We start from the raw sequence: 24,366 nt of genomic DNA on the forward strand, positions 1-24,366 counted from the left end.
ATTCTAGGAGCTTTCTTTAAAAGACCCCTTAAATTTTTTTTTTCTTCTTAAAAAAACTCACCTACCAAATAATGTCCTTCCCATATAGTAAAAAAATACGTTAGGGAAATAAATGCCAAAATGTCCGCTTTATGATTTTTTCTTGAATAAGGGGAAGCATTTATGCCGTTCCCACCCCTTGAGTTCTTTTTCCCCCTCTCTCCTTGCTTTGCCTGATGCCACAAGTCTAAGCCATTAACTGAAGCCCGGTCAGAATAAGCAAAAGTGAGGGTTCTGAATGGTTACCTCTGGAATGCCTGTCTCTTTGGACCTCCCAGTGAGAACAGTGAAGAATTCCAGACTTTCACTGACTTTTAGAACAGCTCTTCTGAGACTCTGAATAGGCTGCCAGGGAAATTATCTCCCAGGTTGGGGGCTTCGGTGAACCACTAGGTAAAGAACTGATGGATAAAGTCCAGTGAAGATGCATAGTATTTCCCCCCAATAATCGAAAATGACCTTCACATGCCCTCCAGGGTGGCCCGGGAAAACCAGCACTATATTCTTTCAGCCCTTACCTGCTCCGCTTTCCAGAGCCTGTCTGACACAGGCAGAAACCCCACTGTTACATTTCTCTCTGCCCTCAGGAACATTCACCAGTTGGGGGAAAAAGAAGGCCAGAAAATTGTTGCTATGGGCTCTGTTTTGTGGAAGTTAAAATGCTGGAGCAAGAATCTGATTGCTTGATAGCTCCCTCTCTCTCTCCCTCTCTCTCTCTCTCTTTCCCTCTCACCCCCACCCCTTCTCGAGCTCTCTTTCTCCCCCACCCCCTACTTTTTCTACTCTCCCCTCCTCCCTCCACTGGACTCCCAGTCCTGACTGCGACCCCCCCACCCCCACCCCCGCCAGGCTCGGGGAGAGCCTTACAGGTTGTCAATGAAACATGGAATTATTTCCTTTGATGGCTTAGATAATAGTAGGAGCCAAGGCAATGAGTGAGGTCGGCTGAAACCAATGCAGTCCTGCCCGGGACTGGAGAGCCAATCGCAGGAGCAGAGGGCGGGGCGTCGGCGCCAGCAGATAATTGCTAAGTGCATCGCTAGCACAGTTGGGCCGAGCTGCTGAAAGGTCTGGTCGCAGAGACGGGAACGCGTAATCCTCAGCGTGCTCCATCCCGACAGCATCGTTCCACGGCTCGGCAGGGCAGCGAGCCTCTGGCCACCAGCCCCTCTGCTCCGCGGAAAAGGTACTCCTGTCTGCGTCCCGGGGGGTGCGGCTCCTGCTCTCCCCTTCTCAGTGGCTTGCAGTTTAGCTTATGTGTAGAGGGATTGCAGAAAGAGAAAAGTTTAGGCGAGGAAACGTGACAGATATAGGAAATCACCATCTTTTGTTGGGATGAAACAAGCTGACAATTTGGAAAACTTCTGCGCTGTCTACAACTGGCTTTGTTTACTACTTTCGCAATTAGCTGCACCCAGGTCTGTGGAAATAGGTCTGGTCTTGGGCTAGGGTGACTGCACGGTTGGGGTGTAAATTCAGGTTTGCTGGGTGAAGGGAATTGGACTCCTGGATGTGCCGCTTCCTGGCGGACCCATCGTTGGAAAGCTGACACTGAGAAACATGACTGGTGGTTGGGTTTTCTCCATAGGGTCTGCCCCCTCTCCATTACCTTGACCTGCCTTCCCCCAACGATATGACCTTCAACTTGAGCCCTTCCTCAAACTTCTGCGACCTTCCTCCCTCCTACTCCTTGCCCATTCTGTCTCAGTTCATTTTGCTTGGTGGGAAAAAAAATTTCCTGGGGGTGTGGGAGGCTGTCCTGTTTGACCTGATGGGCATCCGTGTGACAAACAACTTGGGGAAAAACCAACGAAACAGTTGTCAGAGGAGAAGAAATAACTTAATTGATTAGCTCCCGAAAACTGGAAGACTTTCCAGGCTTGGTGTGTCCTGAAATAGAGGGGTTGGAGCTAAATTGTATCCCGTGTGAAGGTTACACCCTTACCAGAGAAGGGCTGTCCAGTGCTAAGCGTGGTAAGGGCTCTGGGAGGTGGAGGCTGGTGGGAGGGGCAGGCTCTGAGGGGTTGGGTCTGTTTAGGTGTGCAGGTCCATCTGTGCCCCAGAGGGTGCTGGAGCCACCGTCTACACTGCTTCTGATCATTGCTATTCGAGCAAAAATGCACGCCATGGTCAGCGGCTGGTTCAGCCTCGAAGCACCCTTGTGCATTCTAAATTGTGGGACCACAAGGGCCTCACTTGTTCTGAGACCCAGTTTTGCGTGTGTGGAAAACTCCTTTCCCAGAGTTTCTGCAAATGGGAGATGTTAGGTAGGTAGGCCTCCCCTAGGAAGTATGGAGAGAAGGTGATGAGCTTGGTCTTGAACTTCCTGCCTGCTTTGGCGCAGGCAGCTCCTATTTGAATGCCCTACAGCACTTCACCAGGTCTGTCCTCTGACCTCCTGGATGCTCTGAAGCTGCGGGTCCGGGACTGATCTTACAAGTCCTTGGGGCTTTAGCGGGGGTCAGGTGCATTGCTTCACCCTGATTTCTATCCTAGACCTGAAGCTGAGGAGTTCGATTCCCAGTCCTGGGAAGGATCCTCCAGCAACCCCTTGTCCCTATGACACCCTTGCTGCTGAGGTGCAGATGACAGTCCCCCTTCTCAGGCTCTCCAAATCACTTTCAGTATTTAATTCTTCTTTTCTTTAATTGCCACAACAGGTCCCCCACCTCCATTAAGCAGCTATTTCGGGTGGCTGCTGTTATTGTGGAAGCTCTACTCACAATGGTTAAAAAAAAAAAAAACAAAAAAAAAACGGCTGCCTGACTTTTTTTTTTTTTTTTTTTTTTTTGGTCAGGATACAGTCAGCTTTCTCTTCTGCACATGTTGTCTGACAGTAAACACAACAAACTTGCAGCCCTGCAAATTATGCCTTTGTGTTTGGGAGCCTGGAGTAAACTCAGAGCTTTTATCTGCTGTTTGGGGCATATTTGGCCACACACCCTCACCCCAGTGGTCTGTCTAGGGCACGTGAGCCCCAGAGAGCCCTGGAGAGGCAGCACCTAGCAGGTGGGGGGGGGGAGTTCGAAAGGGGGCACTTTGGTTTTCAAGAAGGCAGTCATAAAACTGGAAAATGCTTTTGAGTTCAAGGGGGTGCCTGGAACCAAAAAACCGGCAGCAAAATTGAGGGTCCTTTCAATTGATGCTGAGCTGCTAGATTTCTATCATGGTAGAGGACATTAAAAGTAAGGCTTTTAAACCAGCTCCTGAATGGTGACTCATGCAGGGAGAGGAAAAAGGCAGGGTGGGGGAAGGGGGCAGAGGGAGCTTGGAAAGTGCAAGTGGGACACATTGGAACACTTGCCTTCTTCCTCCTCCTCATCCCTCTTCCTTGTAGTTCCCCATTTGGAACAAAGATTATTAAAATAACAACTCTAGACTAAAAAAAGCATAATAGGAGCTGAAGAATAATTGATGAAATGCAAAACACCATCCCTGCAACTTCACCTTGGAAGGGGCATGAAATCCAGGATCCAGCCACACCGCTGTGATCCACTTTGGAGAATTCATTCTCTGGTATCAGGTTGATTAGTTCCTTGGGAAGCCTGGCCCAGGTTTATGTGTGAAGGGACTGATTGGTGCTCAGAAAATTGCATTTGTTACTCATTATTTCATCAAACATGGTAGCTGTAGCCAGAATCCTGGGCAAGCGCCATCCATAGGTCTAGCATTTTCTCCTCTCCCCAATTGGGCAACAAGGTTTTCTCTCTTTTAACTACTGTGCTAAGCAGGGGTTGTCTCTTTGTGTGCCTTTGCAAGCCCTGGGTGACTTACCTGGCAAGTCAAATCCCTTCCTTACTTTTCTGTTCCTCTTTCCTGTCATCTCTTTTCATCATGAACACATCAGTAAATAATCTCTTTGCCAACCTACTTTGATCTCGTCATTTTGTGCCAATTTTGCTGTTAAAGAAACCTGTCCCCTGAAACCCTGAAAAAAGGATTGAAAACATATGAAAATTTTTATCAGAGAAGAGCCTTTTAGTCTTCCTATTTGAACATTTAATTTTGTTGTTTTGGGGAAATCAAATAAGCACGTTTATTGTGTTAGGCGTTTTTGTAAGGGGCCGTTGAGATGTCTTCTTTTTTTTCTTGGGTAGTTGCGTGAACTCCCCGGTTACCCTGGGGGTGTGTGCGTCTGGAGGTTTGAAATAATCTGGAGCATCCCCTGAAAGGTGAGGAGATTGGAGCATGATGGTTCTGTTTATTCATCATGGGGTGAAGGCTGTTTGGAAACCTGGGCTCTGAAATGTACGCACCACACACGGTTATTTTCTCCCGTTATTCTTCACTTTGGAAGATTTCGTGGCCCCAAATGATTAGTAATAGTTCACCTGACTTACTTTTCCTTATGCACATGCGCCCTACCTCCCTCCCCATTATGGAGTTGTTGCACAATTGCTGAACAATCTTACTTAATCTGGTATATGCCTCTCTTTCTTCCTTCCCTTATGATTCTTCCTTCCCATCACTTAAGGGCACCCTAGAGGTTGAGATTTAATTTTAGACACCCTGCTCACCTCACTGCTGGAACACTTAACCAGGGGAAGTCAAGAGTTCTGGGATGCACATGGAGTTGCCCTGCGGGAGCAGTGAGGCAATCCTTCACCACGTTCGATTCCATGCAGACCTTACAAGAACGCCTGTGGTGGTGCAGCCACCCCTTGGGAGGCAGGTGGGGCAGATGTACTGAGCACAGACCTGTTAGACGCATAGGGATTCCACCAGGCATGACCCTCACTGTTCCACTATCCTGCGGCTCGCCCACCCGCAGTCCCCATGCATTGGACTGACCTTGGAGACATTAGCCAGCAGTGATATGTGCCTGTCATTCTCCCAATTTCTTTGTTCCTTGTTCTCTTCTCACCCCTAAATTTCTCTATCAAGAGTGAGAAAGGATCAAATCTACTTATTCATACTAAGGTGTAAATAGTTAAGAGTGGTGCCACTTATGCAGGTATTTGAGTTCTAAATGGAAATCCAAGATGTTTAGAGTGGAGTTGCAGACATCTGCCTTGGGATTTGGAAGATGGAGTTTGGATAGGGAGTGTCTGGGCAGTTGTGAGCCTTTGCTTTTTGGTTAAGGCTGGTCCTGCTCTTACCATGTCAAGGACACGCTACAGGCACTCATAGCCCCGTGCTGGCACTATTTGGGGTCTGGCACCGGGAGCTTGATCCCTCAGACTTGACCTTGGGTGCTGCACTTATTTTCCCTCTCTGACCTCAGTTTCCTTGTATATAAAGTCAGGGGCTTGGCCTATGTCCTCATGATCTCTTTCTGCTCTGACCTTCTCTCTGGATTTTGCCATTGGAGTCCTACATCCAGCTGAGGATGTTATGGCTCTGGGAGGACTTGGAGCTTGCAGAGCATCCTCCAATGTGGGCCACGGTGCTCAGTGATGCTTTCAGAGCCAGAATCCGTGGAGGCAGGTCGGAGGGACGGTGGGTGCTCTGCCACAAGAAAAACAGGCTGAGGGTGATGTAATAACTGATTTTGGTTTAGGAGGGGATGTTATATGGAGGATGGCGACCAGCTGTTCTCCATCTCCAGTAGGATTGAACGAGAGAAAATAGACAGAAATTGCAGCAGATGGACTTAGATTAGGTATGAGGAAGAATTTTCCGTCAGCAAGAGTTGTTAAAAAGGGAAGGTTGTGGAGCCTCCGTGATGATCTTTAGGAAATGGATAAGCAGAAGATTCAGCTGGAGGAGGAGGCGGAAGAAGGGACCCGTCTGGCCCAGGGATCCTGGCCCTTTCCCGAGGGGGGGCCCTTTGTGGTTGCTCAGAAGCCTCACCTTTGCTCTGGGGCTATCAGAGTGGCTGAGAGCCGAAGTCCTTGGGCCAGCAGGGCTGGCCAGGTGCTGCCTTGACTGGCAGATCCTGTCTACTGCTTGAGGCCCTCTCTTCAAGTCTAATCTTTCACTTCCAGGTGTGGCAAATGAGGCCTAGAGAGCCTCGGTGGCCTCCTCACACACTGACCAATGGCAGAGCCAGAACCAGAATCAGCTCCCCCTTGCTTCCAAATTGAATAGCCCATTTACTTTTTCTGGGCTCCTGATTTTTCTCTAAGCAAATGGTGGAGACAGGGGCACCTGCAGTTAAGCAGTATTTATTGAGTGCCTGTTACTAGCATGGTGTACTTACTCAACTCCACCTTCCCTGATTTATACAGCAAACCGTTCAGCTCCAGTCGGTGATCGGGCAGCACTACCATGAGCCCAGGGCTGGACAAATGCCTGCCAGAAACTGCAGCAGAAAAGAGGGAATGAGGGTGCAGCGGGAGGATGAGGAGGAGTGATATGAAAAAAAAAAAATATTTACTCTGCATCTTACGGAGGTGAGAAACTTTAGATGTCTAGTTCAAGCTCCTTGTTGGATGAATGAAATGAGACGTCCCCAGCACACATAAGATCTGGATAAGACCCTTATATCATCAGTTACCTTTATAAAACGAAACAGAATTTGGAATTTCATGCAGATTGTCATTTCTAAGAGAAGCTTCTACAACGTGGGGCTGCAATTCCACATTTCTTCCAGCCAGACTTGATTTGTTTCTGGGCACGTACATCTCTGGGGCATGCTTGGAGCCCCTCCAGGGAGGCCCAGGGCCAGAGCCTACAGCGGCGAGGGGGTGGGCGGTCTCAAGGCCCAGAGGCAGGCTCCCTCTGGTGTCAGGGGAGGAACAGGACGCTGCTGTCCAGCCGGCAGCCTCGGGATGAAAACAGCCTCAAGCTCTCAAGAATCAGGCAGAGAGGCTGTGTGGGCTTTGCCTTGCAGTGGTTTGAGCCTTGTAGGAAGCAAGATGAATTGAAGTGGGCACCACAAAGTAAATTCATAGTTAAGTGCACGTGCGTAGTCGCTGAGTAAAAGGAAGGAAACACGGAGGTCTGTGCTGGGCCAGCTAGGGGCCGGCAGGGGGTGTTCAGGGCATGTCTCTGTGCTAACCAATGCATTCCGAGCGCTCTGCCCAGCACTCAGGCAGGCACTAGGGAGTCTATCAGGAACGACATAAGTGTGTGTGATCCCTGTCCTGTGGGAAGTTGCCTGGGAAGACCAGCAGCCCCTGAGGCAGCCCAGCAGGACATGTGTCTGAGGAACTGCCAAGACAGAAGGTGCAGGGGGAAACGAAGGGGAAGAGAGGACAGCAGGTGCCAGGGGCCAGGCTGCCCAGGTTGTGAGACAGGCCTGAAGGGTGGAAAGAGCTGGGGTAGCTGAGGGAGAGGAGCGGATAGGTAGCACAAGAAACGACAGAAAGCCAAGGGATGTCAGAGCCTGTCTTCAGAAGGTGAAAGTGCCTACAGCCACAGAGAACCTCGAGAGATTCATCAGAGGAGTGGGCTAACCCAGGGCAACCTTGTCTCAATCCCACTGCCATTGTCCCTTTCCATCCAGAATGACACTCAGCTGACTTCACATTTCTGCCCTCAACTTTGGTGCCATAGACTGCACTAGGACACAGCAAGTTGTTGTGGGCGTGATGGTAGTAGGTCCTGGATGCAGGGTACACATGGTTAGCCTTACTTGGCATGGTCAGAGGATTCCTCTTGGGGAGAGGAACACCTGAGAAATAAATAGGATCCCACCAGGTGGATGGAGAGGTGAGAAGGAGGGCAGCCACATTTTCAAGACTCAGAAGCATGAAACAGCACAGTGTGTCAGAGCCCTATGAGTAATACTTGGGTGTTGCTACATCTTGAGCACATGAGGTTTGTTTTTGGGGGTGCGGGAGAGAGAGGGGGTGGAAGTGTCCCCAGGTAGGGAAGGACCAGCTGGCCAGACTGAGGAGCAGAAGGGTTTTAGGCAGGGAAAGGCAGTCACATTTGCATTTAGGACAAAGGAATTGTGGAATGGAGGGTGGGGGTGAGTTTTGGGAGAGGCAAGGCTGGGCTAGAGAGGCTGGTCCTGAAGTCATTTGCTGCAGTTTGGGTGAACAATGATGAGGGCCTGAAGGGAGACTGTGGCAATGGAAGAAGAGAAGGGGACAGCATCAAAGGGTGATGCTTTGACTTCTTAAGTTATACTTGATCAGGCAAAAATGAAGAGGAATTTTTCATCCCTTAGAGGAGACGCTGACAGGTGACAAGGAAAGGTCACATGGGTCGATGACAGAGAGAGCAGTGCTCCCCACTGAAGACAGGACAGGAGCAAATGGGCTTCAACAACAGGAAAAGGATATAAGCTAGACTTTAATGCCTTAATGGAGGGATTGTTAAACACGGGGACAGAGTCAGCAAAGACGGCTATGGACTAATTCTCTTCTCTGTAGAGTATTCAAAAATCAGTCTGTCCCCTGACAGAAAAGTGAGCAAAGGGTGTGAATAGGTAGCACAAACAAAGAGAAAACAAACACAAATGTCCAGAAAAAAGACGTACAGGTATCCAACCTCCCTAATAACTAAAATATTACTTTAAAAACAAGGTATCCTTATCCACCTACCAGCTGAGCAAAAATGAAAATGAAATGCCCCGTGTTGTTGAGATGCCAGGAAGTGGACATTGGCAGACGTAGCTGATGGGAAGATCATTTGCAAACACGGGAGTCATGTCTCAAAAAGATACCCTTTAAACCAGTAAGCAGTTCGTCTTCTAGGAATTTTTCCTACGGAAATAATCAGAGCTGTGCAAAATAGTTCTAATCAAGGATATTCCTTTCAGCATTATTCATTATAACAAAACATTGTATGGGGGGATTAATTAAATCTAATATGGCTCATCCATAAAATGGAAATCAAGGAAGCCATTAAAGTTACATTGAATAATATATAAGGATATGGGGAAATGCTAATAATGTGCATCAAGTAAATATAGGCTTAAAAGTAAATAGAGTAGAAATGCAATTTTGTAAAAAAACAAAAAACAAAAACGCATGCAGTCCTGAAAAATAGAATGGAATGCAATATATCAGAGTGATAACAGTGGGTATCTCTGGGTTTTAGGAAACACGTGATTCTTTTATTAAACTATTCTATATTTTCCAAATTTCTTAGAGTAAATAAATGTGTTATCTTACACACCAGACAAACTTGCTTTTTAAATCAGTTACTCAAACCACAAATGCTCTGGCAGGGACTATATATGTAGCAATGTGTCAGGCACTATGCTGCCCACTAAAAGTCCTAACATGGGGCGCCTGGGTGGCTCAGTCCTTTAAGCATTTGACTTTGGCTCAGGTCATGATCTCACGGTTTGTGAGTTTCAGCCCTGCATCCAGCTCTCTGCTGTCAGCAGGGAGCCCGCTCAGGATCCTCTGTCCCCCTCTACCTCTCTCTGTCCCTCCCTACCCCTCTATCTCAAAAATAAATAAACATTAAAAAAAAAAGTCATGCCAGCCAGGTGTCCTCAATCCATTTGGTGAGATCAGATAAATGCACCTGCTAGTCACATGCTACCCTGCGAAAAGTCTGCTTCAGATGTTGAGGGTGCAGCATCTCCGTGCAGGGAATGGTGCCCACGGGCAGTGGCGACCTTCCGCCTTCTTCTTCACCTCCTCCCCCTTCCACACACGTCCCCAGCCTGTCCCTTACAGTGGTCAGACCTAGCTTAGCCCGCAGCGGGTGTGTTTACATGCATCTGCAGATGTCCTAGGTGGACAAGTTGAGGCTCAGAGAGGCTATGACTGTGTCAGGGTCGCCCATCTCACGGGTGGCAGAGCTTGGCGGCAGGGAGCCCGTGTACCCTTTCTTGAGGGGGCCGTTTTGTAGGGCTTCTTGTGTTATTGGGGACAGCTGGCAGATTTCCAGCGGGAAGGTGTGGAGCCGCCCTCCCCCCTTCCCAGAAGCCATGCCTTGTGCTTGATTCACTTATTAATTGAGACTGAGTGAATGCATCGACGGCTGTCATGCTTAGAGGAGGGACTCTGGGTGCAGGGGTGTCCGGCGGTGCCCTCATGGTTCTGCATCCTGCCCCTCATTTGCTGCTGTTTTTCCAGACCGCCTTTGCCTCCTGAGCTGCTTTCCTTTGTTACATAAACTCTGGGCAGCCCGAGAGTCCCCCTCTCTGTGGCAGTCACAGCCGGCTGGCCCTGCGGTGTGTGCCCGGGCTGCATGGGGGGTGACTCCAAGGGACACATCCTTGGGGCTTTCACAGGCTTCACTGGGAAAAGGGGAGAAGCCTGCTAGAAGGTGGGGCTGGGTGAGGAGTGGTGTGGGCCCGGCTGATTTGCTGCTCTATTTATTTTGATAATAACGCACGTTTGTATGGTGTTTTGTGCACGCAAGCCTCAGAGGCGGATGGGGCAGGCATCCTCATCCTCATTGTGCACAGGGGGGATTGATACTGGGAAGGGCAGAGCCACTTGCCTCGGTTTGGGTGGCAGAAGAGCTGGCATGGAAGGAGCCTGCAGACACCCCCCTACCTCCTGACGGACAGGGGCTTCTTGCTGGCCTGCATGTCCTGGGTGCAGTGATGGGGGGACACAGTACCCTGTGGGGCCCTGGCAGATACTTGATGAGTTGATGGTGGCACACACATGAGGTGACTTCCAAAACATGGGTGCATCTGGCTGAGTCCTGCCCTGAGGCCCAGTCCCGGAGGTGCCAAGAGAAGTGGATGCCAGTGAGAGAACGTGTGTGGTCACCAAAGTCTGGTGGAGGCAGGGGGGCCTGCGCCCTGAAGGATGAAGACAATTTGGACAGAAGGAGGCACATTCTGGGTGTGAGTGGCCATCTGAGGCCAAGAGCCAGCATGCGACATTGGGAGCTGCTGAGGGGTCATGTGGCTCAGTCAGGGGGTGATTGGGAGAGTGCCTTGGCATCCCTCATCCCAGGCTTTGCTTTATTTTTGGGACTCCCTCCTATGTAATAAGCTGGGCACAGTGCCACTGGGCGGGAGGAGGAAATGAGTCGGGGTTCTCATGTGGATTCCCTCCTTCTCGCTGCCTCTCTTGGTTTTGCTCCTGCTGAACATGAAATTTACCTGTAGGGTTCTGGGAAGACAGGAAGGGGGATCGAGATGGTTCCTATTCTGCCAGGCCTCCCCTGCCTACCTGGAACTTCGTTTTTCCAGAATGGGAGAAGGGGAAGGAAAAGTTATGAGCCAACAGGGAAAGCAAGAAAAAGGAAGCAGGGTCGGGGAGTAGGTGGGGAACTTGAGAGGGACGTTTGGAAGTGAGGTAGAATTTCTAGCACACTGAAAAGCAGAAGCATAGCCTCTGTCTAAATTGTAGATTTTTAAGTGTGATAAGACACAAATAAGACAGGAAAAAGAGTCTGAGAGTACCCTTTCAGATTTTTAAATGTTTGTTTGTTTGTTTGTTTATTTATTTATTTATTTTGAGAGAGAGAAAGAAAGAGAACGTGAGCAGGGGAGGGGCAGAAAGAGAGGGACAGAGAATCTGAAGCAGGCTGTGCGCTGTCAGTGTAGAGCTGATATGGGGCTCGATATCATGAACCTGAGCTGAAACCAAGAGTCAGATGCTTATCTGTCTGAGCCACCCAGAGGCCCCTATTTTCAAATTGTTAAGCACTTGGTCCTCAGACTCATTTTGCAGAGGAAACTGGGGCATGGTGTGGCCAGCAGTCAGTGGGTAACCCTGGTGGTGGATTGCAGCCTGATGCCTCTGTCTGCTGTGCCACCCCCTCTGGGCCCAGACCTGGTGACCATGGGGGTCTGTGGGAGAGCAGGAACAGGACTCCCTCTGCCTGCAGAGCGGCCCTTCTCCATTTCTGCATTCTGCTTTCTCTCCATTTCCAGGAGGCTCTGCAGAGAGGTGCTGGGAGCAGCAGGAGGGCAGGCTGCTTGTCGCTGGGGACCAGGGTGCCTGTCCATTCCCTGGGACAGGTCAGTGAGGGATGCCACAGGCTACCGGGCTGGGAGAGCTTGAGGCCATGGCCCTGTTCTTTGATTTCACCATGATGGAAATGATGTGCTTCTCTCTCTCATCCTTCAGTTACCTTAACAGGGACGTGAGCTCCTGAAATGTTATGTGTTCATTTATTCATTGCTCAGAACATTGAGAACTGACAATCACAGTTTTCTAAGCTTTTAGAATGAGTAGTGGACAGAACTGACCCAGTCCCCATCTACTCAGAGCTTATATTCCAGTGGAGAAGACAGATAGCAAACAAGTAAGTATATGTAGGGAGGCCGATATGTGAAAGGGGGGAAAATGAATCAGAGCAAGGGGATGGAGTGTGTGTGTGTGGAAAGGGTATGTCCAGGAGGGTCTCAGTAATAAAGTGACACTGGAGCAGAGACCCAGGGCCGTGGAGGGTGATCCATGCAGATATTTGGGGGAAGGGCAGTCCACGCCAGGAGAGGCCCTGAAGCTGGAGACACTTGTAGTGTCAGATGTAGCATTGAGGTCGAGGTGAGCTTCATTGAACCCCTGGAAAGTTTTGAGCAAAGGAGTAACATAGTGTAGGATTCAAAGGGATCAGTCTGGCTGTCTGGTACATGCCCTGAGAGCATACTATAGGAGAGCTATGTGGAGGCAATGATCCTGGCAGAGTGGGTGGTGGCTTGGATTAGTAGTAGCAGTGGGGAGTGAGGAGCCTCCCCTCACTTCTGGATATATTTTGAAGGTGGAACCAGCTGGATTTCCTGATGGGCTGGTTGAGAGAAGGAGGATTCAAAGATGACTTCCAAGACTTTTGGCATGAGATGGAAAAGTTTGTGGAAGGAACACATTGGGGGAAACAGGAGGTGAGACATTTGTGTTAGGGAGATGTTAAATATCTAAATGAAATGCCTGCTAGTCAGTTGGGTTATGTGTCTAGAGTTCAGAGAAGTTTATGCTAGAGAAAAATCTTGGGAGTTGTCAGTGTATTGATAATATTTAAAATATGGGACCAAAGGAGATAACCTTGAGAGTGAGTATAGATAGAGAGGAGGTATAAAGACTGAATTCTGGGAACCCCAATATTTACAGATCTAGAATAGGAGTTGGCAAACTTTTTGCTGAAGAGCCAGATAGGATTTTAAACTTTGTGGGGCCATGTGGTCTTTGCTGCAACTAGTGCCCTTTGCCTTTGTAGCACAAAAGCAGCCACAGACAACATATAAATGAATGAGTGTGGCTGTGTTCAGTGAAACTTTGTTTACAGAATCAGGCAGTTGGCCCGCGGGCTGTGTTTGCTGACCTTTGTTCTAGGACTCGACGATGAACCAGCAGATGAGACTGAGAAGGAGCAGCCTATGGGATAATGTTGCCTCTGAAACAAAGTGAAGCATTTTCGAGGGGGACTGGTCATCTGATCACAGACTGCTGGTGCGCGAAGTAGGTGGGGACTGAGAATTGAACACAAGTGTGGAAGCCATCAGTATGCTGATGGTACGTGAGGGGAGGCCCTGTCGGTGCTGGTTGGTGGAGAGGCATTGGAGATAGCACATGTAAACAACCTTCTGGAAGAGTGGGGTTGTGAGGGGTGCAAGGAGATGGAAGATGAACTGTAGAGGTGTGTGGGGTCAAAGTAAGGATTACGCCCTTAAAATGGGGAAAATATCAGGGTGTTTGTATGCTGGTGGAAACCATCCAGTCAAGAGCATGAAGGTGACACAGGAGAAGGCGGGGAGGACTGCTGGGAGATGGTCCCGAGGGAGGAAGGGAGGGGCTGGGATCCAGTGAATGGGGCGGGCATGGCCTGGCTGCTGAGGGGACAGCCAAGGGAGGGAAGGACAGCCATGGTCAGAAGGCAGTTGGGTGTGTGGGTGGACGTGGGGTGTGGTGGGGTGGGTGGAGATCAGAGTGGTGACTCTCTCCTGTTGCTTCATTCTGTCAGTGAGTAGGAAGGAACATCAAGGGCTGGGAGGTGGGGAGGGGACCTCGGCCAAGAGCCCTGGAAACAGATGTCCCCTGAGCACAAGGGAAGTGGGACGTGAGATAGTGACAGAGGGTCTGAGTCTCTAAATCAAAATTAAAAGCTTTGTGCCGATGCCATCACTTGAGCTTTTCACTGTAAAAGGGGCCCTGTAAATTCTGAAGAGTTATGACTGAATTAATAAGGCCAAGATGAGGTTGTGGATGGAAAGTCCTCAAAAAATAGTCTCAGATTCCCATGGGCCTGGAGCTGCCTACCCAGGTAGCTCTTGTGTGGCTGTATTTTTTTTTTTAATTGAGCTATAATTGACATATAACATTATGTTAGTTTCAGGTGTACAACATAATGGTTGATATATGAATATATTGTAACATCACTATAATAAGTCAAGTTAAATCCATCATTATGCATAGTTTTTCTTTCTTTCTTTCTTTCTTTCTTTCTTTCTTTCTTTCTTTCTTTCTTTCTTTCTTTCTTTCTTTCTCTCTCTCACAATTGTATTCTCAGAAAATGGAATTGCTTATTGGGGTTTCTGTAACTCCTCCTCTGAAATCAGACAGTTGTGTGAGGTGAGAGAGATCGCTGGCCTGGGGTTAGGGAGAGTTAGGGGAGGCTCTCTGCACTTTTTTCCCTTTTTCCTCCTAAAGATTTTTTATTTGAGACTTCTTATTTTTTTTTATATATATATCTTTTTATGAGGCAGAAGAGAGAGGGAAGGAGAGGAAAATTCTTTCTCTAATTTTTACCTGCAGACATTATTCTGGGGAGAAAGGGACCTACTGAAGGTCCTTGATCTAAACGTGGAGAAGAACCCATAAGGTGGGGGCTGAGCCCTCTGGTGTCTTCTTCTCAGACGCCCTAGGACAAGGGGAGAAGTCCTTGCAGTTTGAGAAGAAACCCCTCATGTAAACTAGGAAGAAATCGAACATCTCCTTAGTGCTAGTTAGATGCCTGAAGGAAGAGAAGCAGGAAAACAGCCCAGGGGGCAAGCGGGATTGGTGGAAGGAAACGGATGTTGGGGGCTTTAGAAAAGAGAAGAATCTAAGATCACAGACCCAGCAGAAAAGCAGGGTGGGTGACTTACCTCCCAGACTGTTCTGTGTGCAGGACGGAAGGGGTAACTTCAGTTTGAGGGCAGCGGGGGGTTGCTCGGGGGACTTCCGGAAGTGTACCAAGGGACCAGGTTTGCCTCTATGTGCTGTCAGGACAGTCCAGGAAGGTGTGTGGCCTTGTACAAAACCTGGCACATATAGGACACACACCTGCCCCCGGGCCCATCTGTGTTTCGGAGATGGCACTTTTCTTGGACGGCCAAAGGTCCAAACACTGTGCACACTTAGGATGTGAGGTTGTTTGTGTGAGTGATAAAGGCAGCAAAGAGTATGTGATTCAGGGCTGACCGAGGAAGAGGACACATTCATCTTTTCTCCAAATCTTATTTATGATGGTCTTTCTGAGATAAGGTAGAGAATATGGAAACACAGAGGTGTAGGTACCCAGAGTCCACCTAAACCCAAGTTATTTCCACAGGCCTGGCTCAAGGAAGTCCGTGTGGCTGTTCCAAACCCTAGTTTCCCCCGTCTCAAATACCTAATGATACCCATCTCATAGATGGGTTGTAGGGATTAAGTGGAATAGCAGTCATCGAGTATCCCACCTAGTGCCTAGAATATAGCAAGGTTGCAGGAATCTGTGGGAATGCGGGGTGACAATGGTGTGGGTGGGAGGGGTGCCTTCTCTCTAAGGCTGGGCCAGGATGGTCCCGGCTAACGGGCTGTGGTGAGCAGCAGCCAGATCACGGATTCCATGTGGTTCTACTAGAGCAGCCATCCCAGGATGGTTAGTTAAAAGGTCGGAATCCCTGTTTCTGGGTTTCAGAGCTCAGATGCTTCTTCCCAACATTGCTGGTCAAGGTACCAGAGAGGAACAATATAGAATTGCCAAATAGTGCAGTGCCTTCAAAAAATAAATCTTGGGGAAGAAACTCTGAAAGCTGCAAGAACCATAATATTGAGAGAGATTTAAAGGGAACCAAAATCCCTGCAACGCTTAGAACAGCAGGAACATAGATTTCTCACACTAATCAAGTGATTTGTGGGAAAATCCTATCCATCTCCCAAACCTGAACTGAATCAAGCAAATGATGGCTGCGAGTTGCAGAGTGAGCTCTGAGGCAGGCTCAAGGCTGGTTTATGACCCTGCAGAACTTTCCTGCGGCATGAATTCTAGGGCAAGCAGGTACCTCCCAAGGAGGGAGCCTCCCCCCTTAGCTGGCTCCCTTCCAGCTGTCAGCGTGAGGCAGTTTGGGGGGTAGGAGGGTGTTCCCCAACCTGCCCGTGGCAGAGCATCTGGGGCTCTCATCCTTCGAGAGGTTTTTGCCTGTGTGGGGGGGATGGGTCCCCGAGGAGTGACGGTGGTGGACAGGTACCGGCCTGTGCACTTAAACGTGGCACTGACTTAGGAGCTGTCAGGAGATACTCCTGTCTCTGTCCGGAGAGAACACTTCTTGCTCTGCCTCCTGCACATAAAGGAGTGGATGCCCCAGTAGAATGGGCCCTTACGAGAGCTGCGTTTTCTGGCCCTTCCATGTTGTCTGGCCCCATGGAGTTGATATTAAGTATCACTTTTTTGACTGTGGATATTTCCCAGTCTGGGTTTAGTTAAACTCCAGGGCGTTGGGAGCAATCTCAAGCGGGTTTAGGTGAGGCCAGTTTAAACTTTTTGCAACATGGAGAAGAGACATTTGATGTGTCACACTTGATGTGCAGGGAGATGGGTGGGTGGTTGGGCTGGGCTGAGGAAGGAGGGGCTGGGGGGTGATGTGTGAATCTTGGCGCAAGCCGGTAGTGTCAAAACATCCAAAATGCTGAGGGCTGTTTTTCTACACAGAAAAATAACATTCATTAGAGTTCAGAGAAAGAGAAATACAGTGGCTAGAAACACAAGAAAAATGTGTGACTCTAGCACTAATCAGCAGAGTCGAACAGATAGACAGATAGGGCTTTCAGGCTTCAATCCTAGCTCTGAAAGTTAGCTGTTCGAGCTTGTGAAAATCACTCAGGTGGGCCTCAGTTTCTCCTCCTGTAGTGCCTGGCTGAGGGGGCCTACCTTGCACAGGGATGCCATGTGGTGGTGACAGAAGGTCCAGGCGACCCTTACCGCTGATAACAATTCCAATAATAACAATAATAAAAGTGCTAATTAACATGGAAACGAGACGTCATTTTTCCAGCTATAAAATTACCGAAGGTTAAAAATGACATTCAGTAATGTTCAGTGTCATGGAGATATGATAGAATGGTATCAGGCCCTATTATTAGAACTGTAGTTGGTGAGGCCTTTCTGGTAAGCATGACTTTGGGGAGTTCTGTGCTTTTGATTTACCTCTAAGGTTCTATCCGAAGGAGATAATCAGAGATGTGAAGATATATGAGTGTATAAAATTGTACACTATGGTGCTATTTTTCTGAAAAACTGGGATCGGCTCCCTCCCATCACAGGAACTAGTTAAATAAATTATGGTACATTAGGGGCGCCTGGGTGGCTTGGTTGGTTAAGCGTCCGACTTTGGCTCAGGTCATGAGCTCGCGGTCCGTAAGTTCGAGCCCCGCGTCGGGCTCTGTGCTGACAGCTCAGAGCCTGGAGCCTGTTTCAGATTCTGTGTCTCCCTCTCTCTCTGCTCCTCACCTGTTCATGCTCTGTCTCTCTCTGTCTCAAAAATAAATAAACGTTAAAAAAAAAAAAAAATAAATAAATAAATTATGGTACATCCATACAGTGGAGTAGTAGGCAGCAAAATAAAAATATGTGAAGAATGTTAGTGACATGAGACAGTGTCCATAAAGCTGTAGGTTAAATATCTTCTAAACTTGCCTAATGAAATACATACCTGTGTGCATAAACGTGAATACAGTGCCCCAGGAGGCTAATAGAGATTCTCTCCAGATGTTAAGACTATGGATGATTTTTGTTTTCCTTTTGATATTTTCTTATGCAGTTCCAAACATCTTACAGTGAGCCTTTATGAATTTTTATAGTAAAAGTAATAAAAATTACAGAGAGAACGTGAACTCCAGCACCGCGAGTGGATCAGGTTCTTGGCCTCTTTGGGAAGTGGTTCTCTGTGGATCCCGCCTGGTGTGGATTCCCCCGGAAGCCTGTTGGGAGGCTGTGTATGGATCCTTCTCTGCCCCCTCCCTGACCAATGTGGAAGAAACAAATGTTGTAGAGATAAAAACAGACATTTAGAAATGAAGAGGCAGAAGTGGGTATGTTGTGAAGACAGAATCAAGCAGAGTGGAAGCCTGCCCTCATGTGCTGTCAGCCCTGAAATCCAGTAGGTTCCCGGGAGCCACAGATGGTAACAACCCACGTGTATAGTCACTACCAAAGCCATAGCCAGACTGAAACCTGCTGCCCTCTTTCCTTACGGTTGTCACTAGGAAACCAGAGAGAGGTTCTCTTTTTTTGAAAAAAAAAAAAAAAATTAACGTTTTAGTTTTTGAGAGACAGAGAGAGCATGAGCTGGGGAGGGGCAGAGAGAGAGGGAGACACAGAATCCAAAGCAGGCTTCAGGCTCTGAGCTGTTAGCACAGAGCCCGATGCAGGGATCAAACCCACTAACCTGAGATCGTGACCTGAGCTGAAGTTGGATGCTCAACCGGCTGAGCCACCCATATACCCTGGGAAAAGGTTATCTTAAAACAGCAGCCCTGCCCACATCATGCTCACAGAATGTGGGGGCTGGACATGCCAGGGGTGACATAGGAAGGGGCAGGGGTGTCTCACAGGACACAGCTGTCCCCAAGCCTGGGCCATGTTCCAGAGGTGTCTTACCTCCTGCATCATGTGTGTTGAAGGATGGAGCAACTGAACAGAACGTTTGCAAATTTTAGAATTCATCAAGTGCACTCATGGAGCTGGCTGTTTAACAAAAATAATTATTTTATTCAACAAATACCTTTAGAGGACACGTCATGTGCCGGGTCTTGGGTTAGGTGCTGGGTATCCCCTGGTGTGTAAAGCAGAGCCTTCAATCCTTGTGGAATTTACTCTTTGCTTTTTTTTTTTTTTTTTTTTTTTTTTATGTTGGACAATTTAGCTCTGATATAGATCTTTAAAAATCCAGAATTTTTAAAATATATTGGTTTTTCTTAAAGTAGGACACACTTGCTTTAGGTCTGCGAAATATTGTAGAAATAGTGAGTTTTTTTTCTCTTAGTGCAGATGTCCCAAGTGTTATATAAGTTTAAATATTTTTCTTTAATTCATCCTTATGACATCTCTGAGAGATGGGGCAGGAACGGGGAGCTGCCTGCCTTCAAGTGAGGTGCAGGAAGGGACATTTTTGGCTCTAACTCTGGCCCTGCTGAAAACATTCCAGGGCAGCTGCTGACTTCAGTTCAACAAGGCTGTCTGTCTTGATTGACTGTCCATGGCCACTGGCCACTTGGAGGCCCTTTGCTGAGGAGATGCTGTGTGTTCTCTGCCCTCTGAAAACCATTCATTCATTCACCTCAGAACTTTTTTGTTTTGTTTGTTTTTTTAAAGTTTTATTTATTTTGAGAGAGAGCGCATGAACAAGCAGAAAGAGGCAGAGAGAGAGAGAGAGAAGGAAGAGAGAATCCCAAGCAGGCTGCCGGTGTCAGGGTGTCAGCAGGGATCACCTGCGAACTTTTTTAAACTTGAAATACACAATGGTTATTGTGTTATTTTTTCATTCCACTCAGCACCAGAATCAGGTTCCCGGAGATCTTCTGAGGAACAGGATTATGTTTAGCAAATGTAAATTGTAACTTTTATAAAGATGCGGCCTTCCTCTGTACAAGGTGTTGTGACTTAGGTTTTTCCTGTCTGATTTGGAATGCACCCAGATGTTTTGCTTCTTTTAAGGATCTGACATGGCCATGGCCGGCTCTATAAATAGTACCAAACATCAGCTATAATGCTGGCGTGATGCTGATATTTTTTCCTGCCACCCACGGAAAGTCTTGGGAGAAAATTCTCTCTCTCTTTCTCTCTCTCTCTTTCTCTACACACACACACACTCACACTCACACACACACACACAACTATAATTATAGTTTATTTTAATATTTATTTATTTATTTATTTATTTATTTATTTATTTATTTATTTTTGAGAGAGAGAGCATAAGCAAGGGACGGGCAGAGAGAGAGGAAGACACAGGATCCAAAGTAGGTTCCAGGCTCTGAGATGTCAGTACAGAGCCTGACATGGGGCTCGAATCCACAAACTGTGAGATTGTGACCTGAGCTGAAGTTGGATGCTCAACTGACTAAGCCACCCAGGCACCCCTAATGATAGTTATATTTAGACATGAGTAAAAACCTGAATGTGTTCAAACACTATGTAATTTTTTCTTTCTTTTTTTTAGGAATTGGGTACAAAGGACTTACAGAGCTTTCAACAACAACAGAAAACAAAATGACTCTCCCTAGTATCTCCGATGTCCAGGCAGAGTACTCCATTAACTTGCTCCCTGTCATCAAAATTCATAGTCCAACAAAAGGACAGTTTTATTAGTAACTAATCCTGCCAGGCTTCCTGGGCATAATATATAAACAATTCCTTTTATTAATTCCTGGAGATTCTGTCTCCTTTCTCACTCATGGCTTGCCTCCCTACAGCCTGACCAGTGGGATCTTATAAGCAATGTGTTGGAGGAGGTCCTGTCCTTCTCCAGCTGGGCGACCCTGAACACTGTGGGTGGACTTCTGGCCTCTGGGGGTAGGAGGGGAGCTCATCTGCATGCGGCTCCCAGCCTAGCTGTTTTCTGGGGCCCAAGCCCTGACTGCCGCCCCCTCTCACGCCCTCTTCCACACCTGGTAAAGACACCACATATCACACACAGCACCTGTTTCTCCATTGTTCTTCTTAAGTTGGACATCCCATAGTTAATAACTAGTATTGTCACTGCCAGGGGGTGCTGCAAACGCCACTATGCTGCATTGTAGTTAATACTTTGCAGACACATGCTCATTCATTTCTTTTTCTAATGGGCTGCAAGCACTAGTGTGCTGTATTGTGTTTAATACTTTTCAGACACATTAGCTGTTTCTTTTTAACCGACCCCCTTGTCTAGACCAAGTTTACATGCTCCTTATTCTCCTCGCTCAGTGTTTCATGTTCTTATAATCACACTCATCCCATCGAAGAGGATGGTGTTGGGCAGAGGCAAGACTGAGACTCAGCGATAGCTTTGTATTAAGTATACCCACCTGGACACCAGATTTTATGTGCATTCCCATAGGTGACATTTGGACAGGGAGCCAAGGGGTGGGATATGTTTGCTGAGGGAGAATCAGGGAGAGCTAGAAACCCGAAGGACAGGCATAGAGACTGGTGTAACAGAGAGGAAAGAATTTAGTTTTGTTCCTGGCTGTCCTGATACCTTCCTAAATGCTGCAGGGGAATATAGTGGCCAGTTCCAGAGACAGATACAGAGTCAATGCACTGATGATCAGCAGGTGCATGTTCTTTCTCTTGGTGCTTTCATCTGCCCTGCTCCTGACATTCTGAGTGGTACAGATGGGAAGTCCAGTAGGAAAATGTGAAGAAGGGGAGACATTTTTCTTCTGTTGAATTATGAATACAGACACCACCACCTTCTTGGGTTTTGCTACTAGGATAAGCCATGTCAGAAGCCACACCTGCCGCAGCCAGTCAGGACAGTTGGGAGTTATAATTAGGGAGGGCCTTGGGCCACTGATCAGATACAAGCACTGAAAAAAGTTCCAGTAGCCAAAAGACATTCATGTGCAAAAGTGTAACCATTAAGAAATTGTGTTTAAATTAAGTATGCTTAGCTGCCCTGGGAAGGGTGTGGGAGGAACAATGCCAATGTAAAGCTGACTTGATGGTTTTCACCTGGGAGTGGGAGTGAAGGGAATGCTCAGAAAAGCTGTATCTTGTCAGCTTGAGGGGGGCATTCTTCTCTGGGGGTGTCAGCCATGGCTGTGGGTCCCTAGTTGTAATATTTAGTGGATAGATCATTCCAACAACACAGTAGGAAACTGCTAGGTGAATGCTGGAGTTTTTTCCTTGGGTCTTCCCAGTAATTTTTTTTAATGTTTATTTATTTTTGAGGGGGGGGGAGGATAGGGGAGGGGCAGAGAGGCAAGAGAGACACAGAAGTCAAAGCGAGCTCTAGGTTCTGCATTGTCAGCACAGAGCCCGACGTGGGGCTTGAAATCCGAACTGTGAGATCATGACCTGAGCCGAAGTCGGATGCTTAACTGACTGAGCCACCCAGGTGCCTCATTCCCAGTACATGTTATTTGTTATGTCTGTTTATTTAAAAACAAATAAAAACAAACACACTTTACCAGTACTTTCCACCCCTATCATCTCAAGGTGAGGTCAGAATGTAACTCTCCCTCTCTCAGAGGTTCTTTTCTTCAAGAGAATGGCAAGCGTTGATGATCTGAGCAGCTGGGTGTTATGGGTGCACTGTTACAAATGCCACAATGGCCTGGATTAATTGTGCTTCGAGAAGAGCACTTGGGCACAGACCTTTAATGCAGCACCTCCTGAGTGTTTAGGAGTGTGCCAAAGCCACGAGAGGCTAAGGCATTGGCCCTGCCCAAAAGCTGAATGTAGATGAGGAGACAGACATACATCAAAAGGCCAGAGAACAAGGAAGGGTTCAGTGGGTACCAGAGGATGCAGTGAACATGAAGAAGAGGGTGACCATTGGGTGGTCAGAGAAGGCTGCAAGTGCAAGTACAAGGAAGAGTTGAGCTGGGGCTTAGTCTTAGGAATAAAGGAGGGGGAAGAAGCCAGGGCCTTGACTGGGAAGGTGGCACGAGCAAAGGCCCCTAGACAGGCATGAATGTGGTAGGTGAGATGAAAAAGAGAATGACCTTAGAGGTCTCTTGGCCCCCAGCCTGTTGAAGGTTGATGATGTTTTGCAGGACAGTCCTAGTTCATGTATCTATAAAGTAGAGTGGTGAAGAGAAGCGACACCCCCAGCTCCTCGCAGGATCCCTAGCAACTGCCATCAGTAAGCCCTTTTCCTGGCCGGCAAGGCTGTGGCTTCTTTTCAGCCCAATTCTCCACCACCTACTTGCCCACCACTTGCTATACGCCTAATTGAACCACCGACTCTTCTCTAGAGGCCCTCTGTTGGCCCACTGCACACTGGCCCCCTCTATCTGAACACTTCCACTCAACTCTACAGGTTCAAATCCTACTCCATCCTTCAAGGTTCAGTTCAAATGTCATGTCCTCCATGGAAACTGCCCTGATCTCTCCTGTTCTCTCCCTGGCTCTAAAGGATACTCATAGTCACTTTCGTATACTTCTCTTAAATGTTCTTGCTACTTACTAGTAAATATTGAGTATTTACTATATACCAGGCACTATTCTCCATACCTTGGATAAATCAATGAATAAATCATAGACTTCTCTCATTGAGTTTACATTCTAGCTGAAGAAAACAGATAATGGATAATACAAATGATACATAAGTAAATTACATGAAATGTTAGACACTGTTAATATTTATGGAAAAAAGAAAAAGGAAAGCAGAATAAAGGGGGTGGGAGCTGGGAATGCTGAGCTAGTGGCATCAGGTTATGATTTCAAAGAGGGTGGTCTACAAATAGGCCTCCTGAAGAGGGTTACCTGGTACAGACTTGGGCAAAGGCCCTGAGGTGGAAGTGTGCCTGATGTGTTCAAGCAACAAGGAGGCCAGTATTGTTGTATAGGCTGAGAAAGGGAGAGAGAATCAGGGAAGGTCCAAGAAGAGTGGGGGCAGGGAAGTCACATAGGGCCTTGTAGCCCAATTTAAGGACTGACAGAGACAAGCAGGATTTTGAACAGAAGAGTGATATAAGATTTATTGTTTAAAAGACTCACCCTGAATGCTGTGTTCAGAATAGACCAAAGGCAGGGAAACGTGGAAGCAGGAGATTAGTAGAGAGGATATAGTAGGCAGTGGTGCAGGTGGCTTGTGCTAGGGGCAATGAGAAAGTGGTCAGATACTGTATGTATTTTGAATTTTATTTTTATTTATTTATTTTAAAACTTTATGAGAGAGCACATGCACATGAGTGGGGGATGGGCAGGAAGAAATGGAGGGAGAGAGAGAATCCTAAGCAGGTTCTGCACTGTCAGTGCGGAACCTGCCTTGGGGTTCAATCCCATGAATCATGATATCGTGGCCTGAGCTGAGATCAGGAGTTGGACGCTTAACTGACTGAACCACCCAGGTGCCTCTTGAATTTTATTTTTAATGAGTAGCTTGTGATAAATGGAAGAAGGAAAGCAACAAACAAAGATCACAAGGGCTTTGGCTAGAACAGTTGGAAGGCTGGGGTTGCCAATGCTGGGTGACAGGACAGGCTGTGAGAGGGGCAGTTGGCAAGTGAGAAGTGTTTGAACTGGTCCCCATTGACTGGAAATGACGTAGGAACAGGTAGGCCATATGATGCATTTTCCTGGTCTCCATAGGGACTTAGGAATTGTAACTGAATGGCGTGTCATATTCTGGGGCTGTTAGGATTGCAAAGAATTCCTGCTTTGGGAGGACATCTATTACTTTCTCAA

At 47.6% G+C, this 24,366-nt stretch overlaps 1 protein-coding gene across 5 annotated transcripts in view; it reads left to right on the forward strand.

Moving 5' to 3' along the window:
* The first annotated feature begins 1,032 nt into the window (after nucleotides 1-1,032).
* The window catches only part of ZMAT4 (zinc finger matrin-type 4), a 347,808-nt gene continuing 324,474 nt past the window's right edge, over nucleotides 1,033-24,366 (forward strand). For 2 of the 5 annotated variants that reach the window (XM_058720587.1, XM_058720586.1), the window contains exon 1: nucleotides 1,042-1,225. The gene's annotated coding sequence lies outside the window, so the exon portion shown is untranslated. Of the gene's footprint in view, nucleotides 1,226-24,366 lie in introns of all 5 variants that reach the window. The other 3 variants (XM_058720583.1, XM_058720585.1, XM_058720584.1) reach the window with 3 other exon arrangements.

This window comes from Neofelis nebulosa, chromosome 3, assembly GCF_028018385.1.
Source record: "Neofelis nebulosa isolate mNeoNeb1 chromosome 3, mNeoNeb1.pri, whole genome shotgun sequence".
Classification (NCBI taxonomy): domain Eukaryota; kingdom Metazoa; phylum Chordata; class Mammalia; order Carnivora; family Felidae; genus Neofelis; species Neofelis nebulosa.